Consider the following 11821-nt stretch of genomic DNA (forward strand, 5'->3'; position numbering starts at 1 on the left):
CAGAACAAACTGAGGGTTATTGGAGGGGAGGTGGGGGGGATGGGCTAAATGGGCTATGGGTATTAAGGAAAGCACTTGTCATGTTGACCAGGGTGTTGTATGTAAGTGATGAATCACTAAATTTTACTCCTGAAACTAATATTACACTATAAGTTAACTAACTGGAATTTAAAAACTTGAAACAAACAAAAAACTCTGAATCCAACTTTATGCTGTTTCCACTGGCCAGACCTAAAAAACAAAATTACTTATTTGGGTTAAATAGAAAAAAATATGAAAGAGGTGCCAGTCTATTGCAAACCAAAGTTAACCTGGGAGCTACAAAATGATTGTCAGGCACTGTAGAATTCAAGTAAAGTATCTTAAATAGAACAGATTATTTTATACTGATAAATACACAATGTACAAGGCACACCAACAGTCACATTGCTTACTTACTGAAATCATTAAATACCTTGAACTAAATTCCTAGCAATACAAGGGACAGAGAACATATATACTTTGGTGCTGAGAGATTTTAACTCTCAAGAGTTTTTGACCCATTAAGTAGACCAAAATAAATAACAATGTACAGGATGTTCATAATATGAGATTGATTGAGAAGACTTTTAAATATTACTCCAAGAAAGGGAGTCTGGGTGGCTCAGTCGGTTAAGCATCTGTCTTTGGCTCAGGTCATAATCTTGCTGTTTGTGTGTTTGAGCCCTGTGTCAGGCTCTGTGCTGCCAGCTCGGAGCCTGGAGCCTGCTTCGGATTCTGTGTCTCCTCTCTCTGCCCCTTGCCCACTTGTGCTCTGTCTCTCTCTATCAAAAAAAGTAAACGTAAAAAAAATTTAAATATTATACAAAGAAGATAATGAAACTTCTTTTAAGAGCTCAATTAGTACGGTTTCTCAAATTTATATAATATTAGATCACACACACTCAAAACAAAAAGTGAACAAAAAGTTCAAGTCACATTCTCTGTGAATATATTGAAAAGTATATAAAATTATATAGAAATTGCTATTTTCTGAGCATATATAACAGAAAACATTCTTTAAAATCTAAACGAACAAACAAAAACTAGAAAAGCCCAAGCTTTTACAAGTTAAAACTCTCTCCTACATAATATGTTGGTCAAAGAGAAAAATGAAAACATTGGTTATAGATTACTTAGAAATAAATTTTCTGAGAAGACACAGAATACAAAAATGCGATGGTCCAAGATTTTAGCCTGAAAGTTTATTACTAAACAAGAAAGGATGAAAAGAAATGAACTAAGGAAGGCACCTCAATGAGGTTTTTTTCAAAGGCAGCAAGTGAAAACTAAGAAAAGTATAAGAAAGAAATGAAGGGGAGACTTTTTTTTTAAAACCCAGTAATGTATGGAAACAAATCTATAACCTGCATAGTGAATATATAAACCTGAATGCTATTTTGTTTTTAAACAGAAATGTTAAAAAATTAGAAAACAGAATAATAGCTAACATTATTAGTTTTGTGCCTGGCTCTGGTTAACTCTTATTAACAACGCTACAAGGAGGGTACTATTATTACCCTCATTTTACAAATGAAGAAAGTGAGGAAGACAACAGAGAACTGGTGAGCCTAAGATCACCCAAGAGGCAAGTAGCAGAGGTGAGATTAAAATCCGGCCACCTTGCTCCACAACGGACTTCTGACCAGTGCTTTAGTTAGCCTCTCAACACTATGGAGAAATGAGAATTTTTTAAAAATCCTACAAATTAGTAATTTTCAAGATAATGCCATGTATAATAAATACATAATCATATACCAAATAAATATGAAAATTGTAATATTGATGGTGTTCTAGGAAAACACAAATTATAAAAAATTGACTCCGTGGAAATCGGAGTAGAACACTAGCTTTGGTAGAAATTGAACAAGTCATATAAAAATCACCTCTGAAGAAGGTACTTGGCCTGAATTATTCTCAATGTTAACTATTTCAACATTTTAAAAATAAGTAACTCCCATGTTTTGTTCAAGAAGAAATAAAAAGAGAAAATGTGTCCTAATTTCTTTAGTGAGGTTGACATAACTCTACTGCTGAGATCTAACAACTACGAATAGGGAAGGAGGAAGCTTCAGTCCAATCTTACTTACTGGCATAAACGCACAAAATAAAACACTAGCACCCCGACTCAGCTATGCTTGGGAAGAGTAATTCACCAGGACCCAGCAGATTTTACTCCAGGAAACCAAGGATGATTTACTATCAGGAGTCAATTAATATTTAGAAGTCTATTAACATAATTTATCATATCAGTGGGTCAAAGAGGAAAGACCATCATCAAATACTTAAAAGGTTTCTGACAAAATTCGACATTCACCTCTGCCTTATTTAAAAAGGCAGAAATCTTGGAATAGAGACTTTGCTAACCTTGTAAAAGAACAGCTTCCAGGTATCAATAACCAGTTCTTTACCCACCTACAAACACCAGAAACAAAACCATTAATGTCATGGACAAAATTAAGGTCCCTGCTTTTTAACAGTTTAGATATTTAAAAAGAGAAGTAAAAAAAAAAACCCCTCCAAAATATTAGGTTACAAATTAAAATGACACTGAGATGGGGCACTTGGGTGGCTCAGTCGGTTGAGCATCTGACTCTTGATTTCGGATGAGGTCGTGATCCCAGGGTCGTAGGATTGAGCCCCATGTTAGACTCCACACTGAGCATGGAGCCTGCTTATGATTCTCTCCCTCTCTCCCTCTCCCTCTCTCTCTCTCTGTCTCTCTCTCTAAAATAGAAGTTTAAATAAATAAATAAATAAATAAATAAATAAAACAATAAAACAAGCTATCATGTCTCACCCATTAGATGGCAATTACCAAAGAGGCAAAAGATAGCAAGTGTTGGCAAGGACGTGGAGAAACAGTAACCCTTTCACACTGGTGGTGGGAACATAAAGTGGTACAGCCAGTGTGGAAAACCGTACAGAGGTTTCTCAAAAAAATCACAAACAGAACTACCTTATGATCCAGTAATCCCACTACTGGGTATTTATCAAAAAAAAAAAAAAATCTAAAATCAGGATCTCAAACATATATGCACTCTCATGTTACTGCAGAATGATTTCCAAGAGCCAAGATATGGAAACAACCTAAATGTTCACTGACAGGAATGGATCAAGAAAATGTGGTGTTTACATATGCAGTGGAATATTATTCAGCCTTAAAGAAAAAAGGAAATCCTGCCACATGCAGCAACACGCATGAATGCTGAGGACATTCTGCTAAGTGAAATAAGCCAGCCACAGAAGGTCAAATACTGCATGAGGCATCTGAAATGGTCACACTCAGAGCAACAGTAGAATGCTGATTTCTGGGCGCTGCAGGGAGGAGGGAAAAGTGAGCAGCTGTTCAACTTGTACGTATAAAGTTACAGTTTTACAAGAAGAGTACATTCTGGAAATGTGCTGTACAAAAGTATGCTTACACATGGCATCACTGTATTGTACACTTAAAAATTTGTTAAGAGGGTAGTTCTCATGTTAAGTGTTCTTTCCACAATAAAAAAAAGAATTCCCTATTTAACAAAAGAAAATAGAAATTGCTTGATGCTTTGACTCTTAGTACAGGGGTTGAGAATCAAATATAATTTTTTTTAATTTATCATCAAAAAAATTATAAAAAGGTTAGCTTAATGCCAGGCCGGATGCACACACACACAATGACATTAGGGTTGGGTCTGGATCCCAGCTGCATCACTCACTAGCAACTGAACACCACTTTGGTAAATTCCTTGGCTGGTACAAGTGTGGGTTTCCTGTGTATGAGGAACACTGAACCCTTCCCATAAAGGACAGTGAGGATTACACAAGCAGACACAGGCAAGGGGCCTGACTCCCGGCAAAGGCTGAAATCATGAATGGTCTTAGGATGAGTGGGAAACAATATGCGTGTAGCTCTAGAAAACACAACAGGAAAATGAAAGAGGTCAGTAAGATGGCCAGGAGGTGACGTAAAGACATACAAGTAAGCAGTGAAAATCAGTTACACAACAGAAGTCCCCAAAAGGTCCCCCGTTCCCTGTTGCTGGTACTTTGCACATACTGTCATCTTTCCTGGGAGTCCCTTCTCATGCCATATCTATGCTATCCCTGCCTAGCGCGATAGGGGCACTTGGAATTATCATTTAGATTCCAATGAGTCATCACCCTCTTGTGATGTGGAAGCTTTTCCTGACCCCCATGTCAAATCCTCTATCGTGTACTCTTTTACTGGAGCATCTCCTTATCAAAGCAGAAATTCCGTATTTATTTGTGGATTGGATTATTTCCGATTCTCCCCTCAAGACTTAGATTCTCACATGGTGCACGGTGCAGCCATTAAAAATTATGTTCACATAAAAGGATTTAATGTCTACATGCTACTTACAGTATTTTAAAATGCATCCTCTAAGTCAGGATATAACCAACAATCATAATTTTTATTTATGTTTTTTCTTTTTTTAATGTTTACTTATTTTGACAGAGAGAGCGAACAAGCACAAGTGGTGGAGGGGCAAAGGGAGAAAGAGAGAGAGAGAGAGAGAGAGAGAGAGAACCCCAAGCAGGCTCCATGCTGCCAGCACAGAGGCCAATGTGGGGCTCAAACCCACAAACCATGAGGTCATGACATGAGCTGAAATCAAGAGTCGGATGCTTAACCAACTGAGCCACCCAGGTGCCCCTACAATCCTAATTTTTAAAAGCACACAGTGCATATATACACATGCATAAAAGAATACAAGGATATGCAACAAACATAGCAACATATTAACAATGACACTAGATTTTTTATTTTTAACTTTTCTTTCTTTTTAATAATCAACAATACTTTTAAATGTTTGGTATAAAGCAATACTTCCTCCCCTTTAAATGATACACAGGGGTTTAACAAATATCTGAGTTTACAAAAAACTCAAAATAGATACTTTAAAAAATTTTTAACCATCTGATGACAGGTGTTCTGGTGGCAAGTCACTGACACGGACCACCTATAAACACATACATTACCTAAAAATGTTTCCTTTCAGAAGATTCTGTTCCCAGCCAATAAACTATCATTCATACATAAGAGAACAAAGGATTGCACATAATAAGAAAGCATCACCAATGAAAAGAAAAGCTGGAGAAATATTATAGTCTGTCAAAAACAAGAACAATCCCCTATTGCAGCCCCCACGGAATCACACACACGCACACACCCACCCACCCACACACACACACACACACACACCCATGCCAATGGGTCATCAGGTATACAATGGGCATCTATTATGTGACTCAGCCCTGTGCTAACGGCTCTAAGGGCTTACTCCCTGTCCTCAACGAAGTCATTGGCAACCGAGACCAACGTGCTGAGGAAAAGAGAATCAACAGCATAAAATGGGACGAGAACACTGGCGAACAAGTGGTCAACGGCAGTGCCGCACATTTCAGAGCTAGACCTTCCTACCCGTCACAGGCTGCCAGCAGGACTCCCGGTGTTGGTGTGAATCAACAGCCTTGCTGTTTCCACTGCATCACCATAAACAGAAGCATGGATGGAGGAACTCCTGTGCTAAGAAAACGCAAACAGCTTAAGCAGGTTCCACTCTTTCGCCACCTACCCACCTGGCAGTGGCCCCCCCAGTCTGCCTGCAGAGCCAAGCACTGCTTGGAAAGTACTTGTTCCATCTTTGGCATCTGCTTTCTTCCCCTGCAGAAGGTCTTTCCTGGCTTCCCAAGCCTGAAGCAAGTCCCCACCTCTGTTTGGTTATGGTTCTTGCCACCCTACACTGCACTTTCTCCTCCACTTCTCTGATGCGCCCACTAGGTAAGACTCTTGTGGTCATCTTTTATGTATCTTCATATGCCCAGGTCCTAGCTCTATGGCCCTGAACATACTCTGAGCTAAGAACATGTCACTTGTACTGAATGAATGAAGGAGGGAATGAATAAATGAAATCCAGCTCCGGACTCCTTTACAACATTGAATTGTCTGCTCAAGCTTTTCCACGCACCGGAGACGTCTTTCACTCAACTGATCTCCACATGTTGAAATTCTAATCCTCCTCCTTAAAGGTGTTAGGACAAGTGCCATGTATACCACAAAGGCTGGCAGTGCCTTCTTGCCATTCTTATGGTCCTTTAGCGGGATTTCCTGTACCATTCTACCCAGATTCAGTGACACTTGTGGACATATTTTATACACCTCCCCCCTTAGTCACACAGCATGCTGTGATGACCATGCCTGTGTGTCTCCTCTCTCCTTGGCTCTCTCCTAGCTACCACCACACTGTAGGTAACAAATAAACAGGAGGTGGGCAATGGATAAATGCAGGATCCATGGCCTGGAGACGTCAGTGCAGTGTTCATTTCCCCCATGGCTGGATTTGGCAAATTCAAGCAGAGCAGAAAGGAAAGTGGTGAAGACAAGTTCTTGGATCTTATTCGGAGCTCAGATATTCCCATCACCGCCATCTTTCATGAGACACGTTCTTACTCGGTCTATCAGGAAATGTATGTGACTTCCTGTATGTATCTGAATGAACTGAAGGAGTCAGAAGAAACATGAGACAATCATGTGGCGGGATGTCACGGACGAAATGTTTTCTGGAAACCCAGCCTTTCAGGAGAGGGATACAATGACATCCAGACTCTGTGTCATCGAAATACACTCTGAAGAGAGAAGAGGGGATGGTCCCAGGTGAGGGGATGGCTGTTCTTGCTCTCTAACTTGAGGCCTCCCAGACACACTGTTTCCCTTCTGTCTGGGCTGGATCTTGGCAGTTTCTACAGCAAGAAGGGGAGTTATTTTGGGGAGACAGTTGATACGTGGCGAGTACTCCTTGAAATGTTAAATGTCTCCCAGATGGAGATACTTAGCATTTGTAGGAGGAATAATTTGGAGGAGAAAAAATGCATTTGTCTTTTTGGCATCCTGCGGATTCTGTTAGAGAAGAAAGAGAACACTGTGATTCCTGCCATCCACATGTCAGTGTTTTCTTGGAATTTTTCAAGTCCCAGTGGCTGTGCTGCTTCTTCTCCTAGGGGTATCAAGTTTTGGATGTGCCAAAGCTCAAGGGAAAAGTGTCCTGGAACTGAGTCTCAGAGGTGAGACAGTAACCAAAGTTCCCAGAAGTCATCAGAGTTCATCCTCTTATCCTCCAGTGGCAACTGCTTCACTCATGTACACCAGATGGTTTTCTCCTTAGGTGTGATCTCTTATGTACAGAGAAGGTTGCAAAATATAGAGCAGACTAGTCTAGAACACCAGGAATTAGGATGCGTTGAGTTCTGGGCTTGCTTCTGCTGTTAACTTTCTTGGTAGCCATGGGTAAACCACCTTATATCACAAAGCCTTGCTTTTCCCACCTGTGAGATGAAGGGGTTGGGTTAAATAATTCTTATATTCCTCCCTCTAATTAAAGAACGACACTATCACTCCAGCTGCTAAGGCTGTGAAGAACAAAGGTATCATTATTATAGGGACACATGAACTTGTCCTTCAGCTAGGAAGGGAAGGCTTCATTGAATTGTCTATCATGCCCACTATCCATGGAAGGGATATAGAACATCATTCACAAAAAGACTAAATCCATGACCCTTTTTTACTTACTCATTTTCCAAACACCCCTAAGATCTCCATGGCTTACCAATAAGGCTCACCAGTAAGCACCTATGAGTAAGCACCTGCCGTTAGCACCAGGCTGAATTAAAGCAGATAAGAAAGTTCAGCAATGACACTGAAAACCTGTAAGTGGGTGGCCAATATGCTCCCATGACACTGAGGTATGTAAAGTGTACTTTATTTACCTCCTATGACTAGCATCACACTCTGTAGGAATTCCCACCTTCCTTTGGTGGATGGGTAGGTAAATGGCGGAGTAGAGGGCTCTACATTTAGCCAAAATACAGCAAGCCAGATCCTGTTTAATAATGTAAACAATTTTTATATGAAACGCATGCTTTTTTTGGACGAGATTGACTTCCCAATTCCCTCCTCTTCTCCTGATCACTCCCGAGATAGATTATGGGCAGTGGGGAGAGGGGAAGAGGCCGACCTTGGGTGCTTCCGTACTTCTGGCTTCCCCACTCTCTGCAGAAATGCACTGTGCCCAGGTAATCACTAATCAGGATCTGAGGGAGAAGTCTGGAGCTGCTGAATTCAGTGACTGTCTTCTTATTTTGTCGGGACTCACATTCTGACTCAACCCCATATTGGGCTGGATATACTTGATTTCAAGGTCCCAGCTCCAGGATTCCTGTACGGTAGCCCCTACTGGCAGGGTAATTTCCTCACCCTGGGAAACTTCCCAAATAATAGACTCTTCTCTACACTCTTTCTCTTCCACGGTGATGCACAGGAAAATTTCTTGGTCCACTTTACAACACAGGACTCTAACATCACTTGGGAATGCTAATCCAGTCACTGTCTCTGTCTCTCTCCCTTCCAATCTTATTATATTAGTATCACTTTGATACAGAAGTCTCCATATTAATATTGGGGCAGCTAGGGAGGAGTCAAGTCCCCAAATCCCAACCTACCCTCCAGGCTTGATCCTGAAAAGAAATGGGCAGGATCCATGTGTCTCCCAACATCCACTTTTACTTAGTTTCACCCATTCTGAGCCAGGGGTTAAAGGGGGGTTTCTATTCTTCTTATTTTATGAGAATTTCACTTATATCTTATCCTGCTCTTTTCTGAGCCAAAGGGTTTTTTTCTCTTGTTTTCCCTGGGGCTCTAATGGTACAACAGCTCTCTGGGAACATGATTCTTGTGGTAGGAGATGAAAACAGATAAATAATATCTTCAAATATTATTCTCATTACCAAATTCATTCTTCAATTGCTGAAAGGGATTTACTTGACTTGGGAGGACTCACTTCCACTCTGTGCACCTTTCAACTATAAAATGAGGTGGTTGGACCTTCTATCCACTAAAATCCCTTCTAGATCCTATGTGTTGGACTCACTCCAGCCATGAGATGTGGTAAGAGGCTCGTAACTACCCATTCCATTCCATTCATAAGCCATATTAGGGTACTATTAAATTTCTTTGGCATCTCAGCTATCTTAGAGCTTATCAGCCTTTTGTCTAGCTAAACTCTGCTATGAGTTGTAGGCTTTAACAACTTAGTGTTGCAGTTATTTTAGGAAAAATAAAGAGGAGGAGGAGAGAAACAAGATGGCAGCCAACAAGAACGATTAAGTTCCCTTCTCACTGCTTGAAGCCTGAGGCTGGTGAAAAGGGACAAGATCACAGACATATCAAGACAGAGGTCCTGGTACACTCTGCTATAACAAATGGAGCAGAGAAATTTCCCAACGAATTTTTAAGATCTGGAAAGCTGAAAGACTGGATATGGTGACACACATACACACAAGAGGCATTCAGAAAAAGGGTTCAGTGGCAGTGGCTGAGGGAGTGATGATTGTTCTCCAGATGGAGATTGCGTCAGTTATTCTAACACGCGTGTGTAGTCACCCCACTCTACACACACACATTGTCTAGGATTGCTTTTTTTTTTTTTTTTTTTTCAACGTTTTTTATTTATTTTTGGGACAGAGAGAGACAGAGCATGAACGGGGGAGGGGCAGAGAGAGAGGGAGACACAGAATCGGAAACAGGCTCCAGGCTCTGAGCCATCAGCCCAGAGCCTGACGCGGGGCTCGAACTCACAGACCGCGAGATCGTGACCTGGCTGAAGTCGGACGCTTAACCGACTGCGCCACCCAGGCGCCCCTAGGATTGCTTTTTTAACGACAAAAAAAAAAAAAAAACCTTTGCTAAGCATGAATGTCACATTTCAGCGATTCTAAGTAATAAGGATGGGAAGGTGGCATACCACTCAGAAAAATAAAAAATAAAAACACTGGTCTGGGGAGAATGTACCGTTGAGTTACAATATTCTATTCTTTTGGTCTATCAGGAAATATTTATTAAGGCTGCTGTGTGCCAGGTGAGGAAATACTGTACTGCACAAGACAGGCACAGTCCCTAACCTTGCAAAGGTTATAATCAGGAAAGTAAGTTGAAAAATAAACCAACAATTCCATTTAAGCACAGTTCGTGCTACCACTCATGCTAAAAAGGAAGTAGAAGGGCTTCCATAGAAACCTAAACCTAAACACCTAACCTATCCCATGGTTGGGTAGGTAGGCAGTCAGAGAAGGCCTCTGAGAAGAGATGGCCTTTGATGAACAGAACTATTATTATTCCAAATTGACCTGGATAAGGGTGCTTTCCACTAAAAAGAAAAGCCACCAATCCTTGGATTCCCCAATATCAGTCCCAAATGCATATGAGTTGTCAGACCCTGAATCAAGACACAGTATGTCTTTCTCAAGGTCTTTCTCCCTCCTCAACTGTCTTCATTGATCAACTTAGAGGTTAAACTTCTAGAAGCCCTGCATTGCTTGCCTTTAATGGCAGGAGAGAAAATAAGAGGTTGGCATTTCTTGGGGCAACCCAAACTATGAAAACACCTGCTAACACTTGAAACAGAAACGCTTACAAAGATTTGGATTTCTGGCATGGAGTCCATTTTATTTATTTATTTTGGAAAAGGAAGGAGATTTGAAAAAAAAAAAAAAAAAAGAAAAAAGAAAAAAACAAAACTCTAAAAGGATGCCTCCAAACTCCCTGGTTCCCAATGCAGTCAGACATCAATAATGTATTTTAAGGCCATGGATTTCTCATTCTTTGCTGTCTTCCAGGAGTCCTTGGGGGCCACCATATTGAGTTGTAGCAATAACCGTCTGGGCCACAACGGAGATCGTGCCTGGAATCATGCAGTGAACAGCCCAGAGCCCCCAGTCTCATTCCCTTAATGAGGGACTTGAAGACTTTACTGAACACTCGACTCACTCGAACTGACCTCACAGAAGGCTCGTAAGGGGAATGTTACCTGTCAGAGGCTGGTTTTCTTTAACTGATTTTTACATAGCGAGCACGGAATCACTCAGGAGAAAGAGCAACATCCTGAGGTTTTAAGACAGATACTTGTGGGTTCGAATCTGGCTCTATGATTTGCCTGCCGTCATACTGGGCCAGTCACCTTACCCTTCTGAGCCTCCGTTGACTCCTCTGTTCAATGGGAAGCATTTCTTTCCCGTAAGATTATAAAATTAAATTTTATATTTGCCAAATACACACATTTAAAGAAAAATCAAAGAGTGCTAAAAGTCTTACCATGAAACTCAGCAGTTTCAATCCTCCTCGCTCCTGAATCTTGCTCCCTGGGGCAGCCACTCTCCACTGCTTTAGCTGATCCTCCTAATATTTACCTCCCCTTATTTAAATACTGTACATTTTTCTTGTTCTCGCCTTGTTTCTTGCTTATTTGGGTCTTTCCCTTTCAGCCTGGAGATTTCCTGCACTGAGTGGTGATCAGACTGAAGAGAGGACTCTAGAAAGCCCTTCGTGAGTTCCACGCATGCGGGGTATGGTGTTGGCTGATGAAACTTCTCCTAAGACGATGAGGCAGTGAGTCAGCTTGTTCATTGGAGAACCACAAGATTTCAGTATCTTGACGTCTTTTCTCATGGATCTGTCCGTTTCTCCAGATAAAAATCCTCCAAGCATCTGGATGAGGAGGACAAGGGAGCTGAGAGGCCCCAGGGTTTTCCCATTTCTCTTTCCAACTGTCTGCTATCCCTGTTGACCCCATGAGTCCTGGGCTTTTCTCGTTTATCAATATAGAAATTCTACTTCCGTGTGGCAGGGGTGAGGGGTGGGAGGAGAGGGAGCTGTCTGTGTCAGGGAGGGGCAGGGGGATCGGGAGGGTCAAAGCTCCATGTACAGTTTCTAAGTACCAACTCATTCCTGCCTTCCCTAGTACTCTGT

The 11821-nt window shown here is 41.3% G+C and overlaps 1 long non-coding RNA gene across 2 annotated transcripts in view; it reads right to left on the bottom strand.

Moving 5' to 3' along the window:
• The window catches only part of LOC131500664 (uncharacterized), a 173740-nt gene extending 162164 nt beyond the window's left edge, over positions 1-11576 (bottom strand). Inside the window, exon 1 of one of the 2 annotated variants that reach the window (XR_009256413.1) lies at positions 11168-11576. This is a non-coding gene — a long non-coding RNA (uncharacterized LOC131500664). Of the gene's footprint in view, positions 1-4060; positions 4120-11167 lie in introns of those variants that run through there. The other variant, XR_009256414.1, reaches the window with a different exon arrangement.
• Between the last annotated feature and the right edge of the window lie 245 nt (positions 11577-11821).

Source organism: Neofelis nebulosa, chromosome 18 (assembly GCF_028018385.1).
Source record: "Neofelis nebulosa isolate mNeoNeb1 chromosome 18, mNeoNeb1.pri, whole genome shotgun sequence".
Classification (NCBI taxonomy): Eukaryota; Metazoa; Chordata; class Mammalia; order Carnivora; family Felidae; genus Neofelis; species Neofelis nebulosa.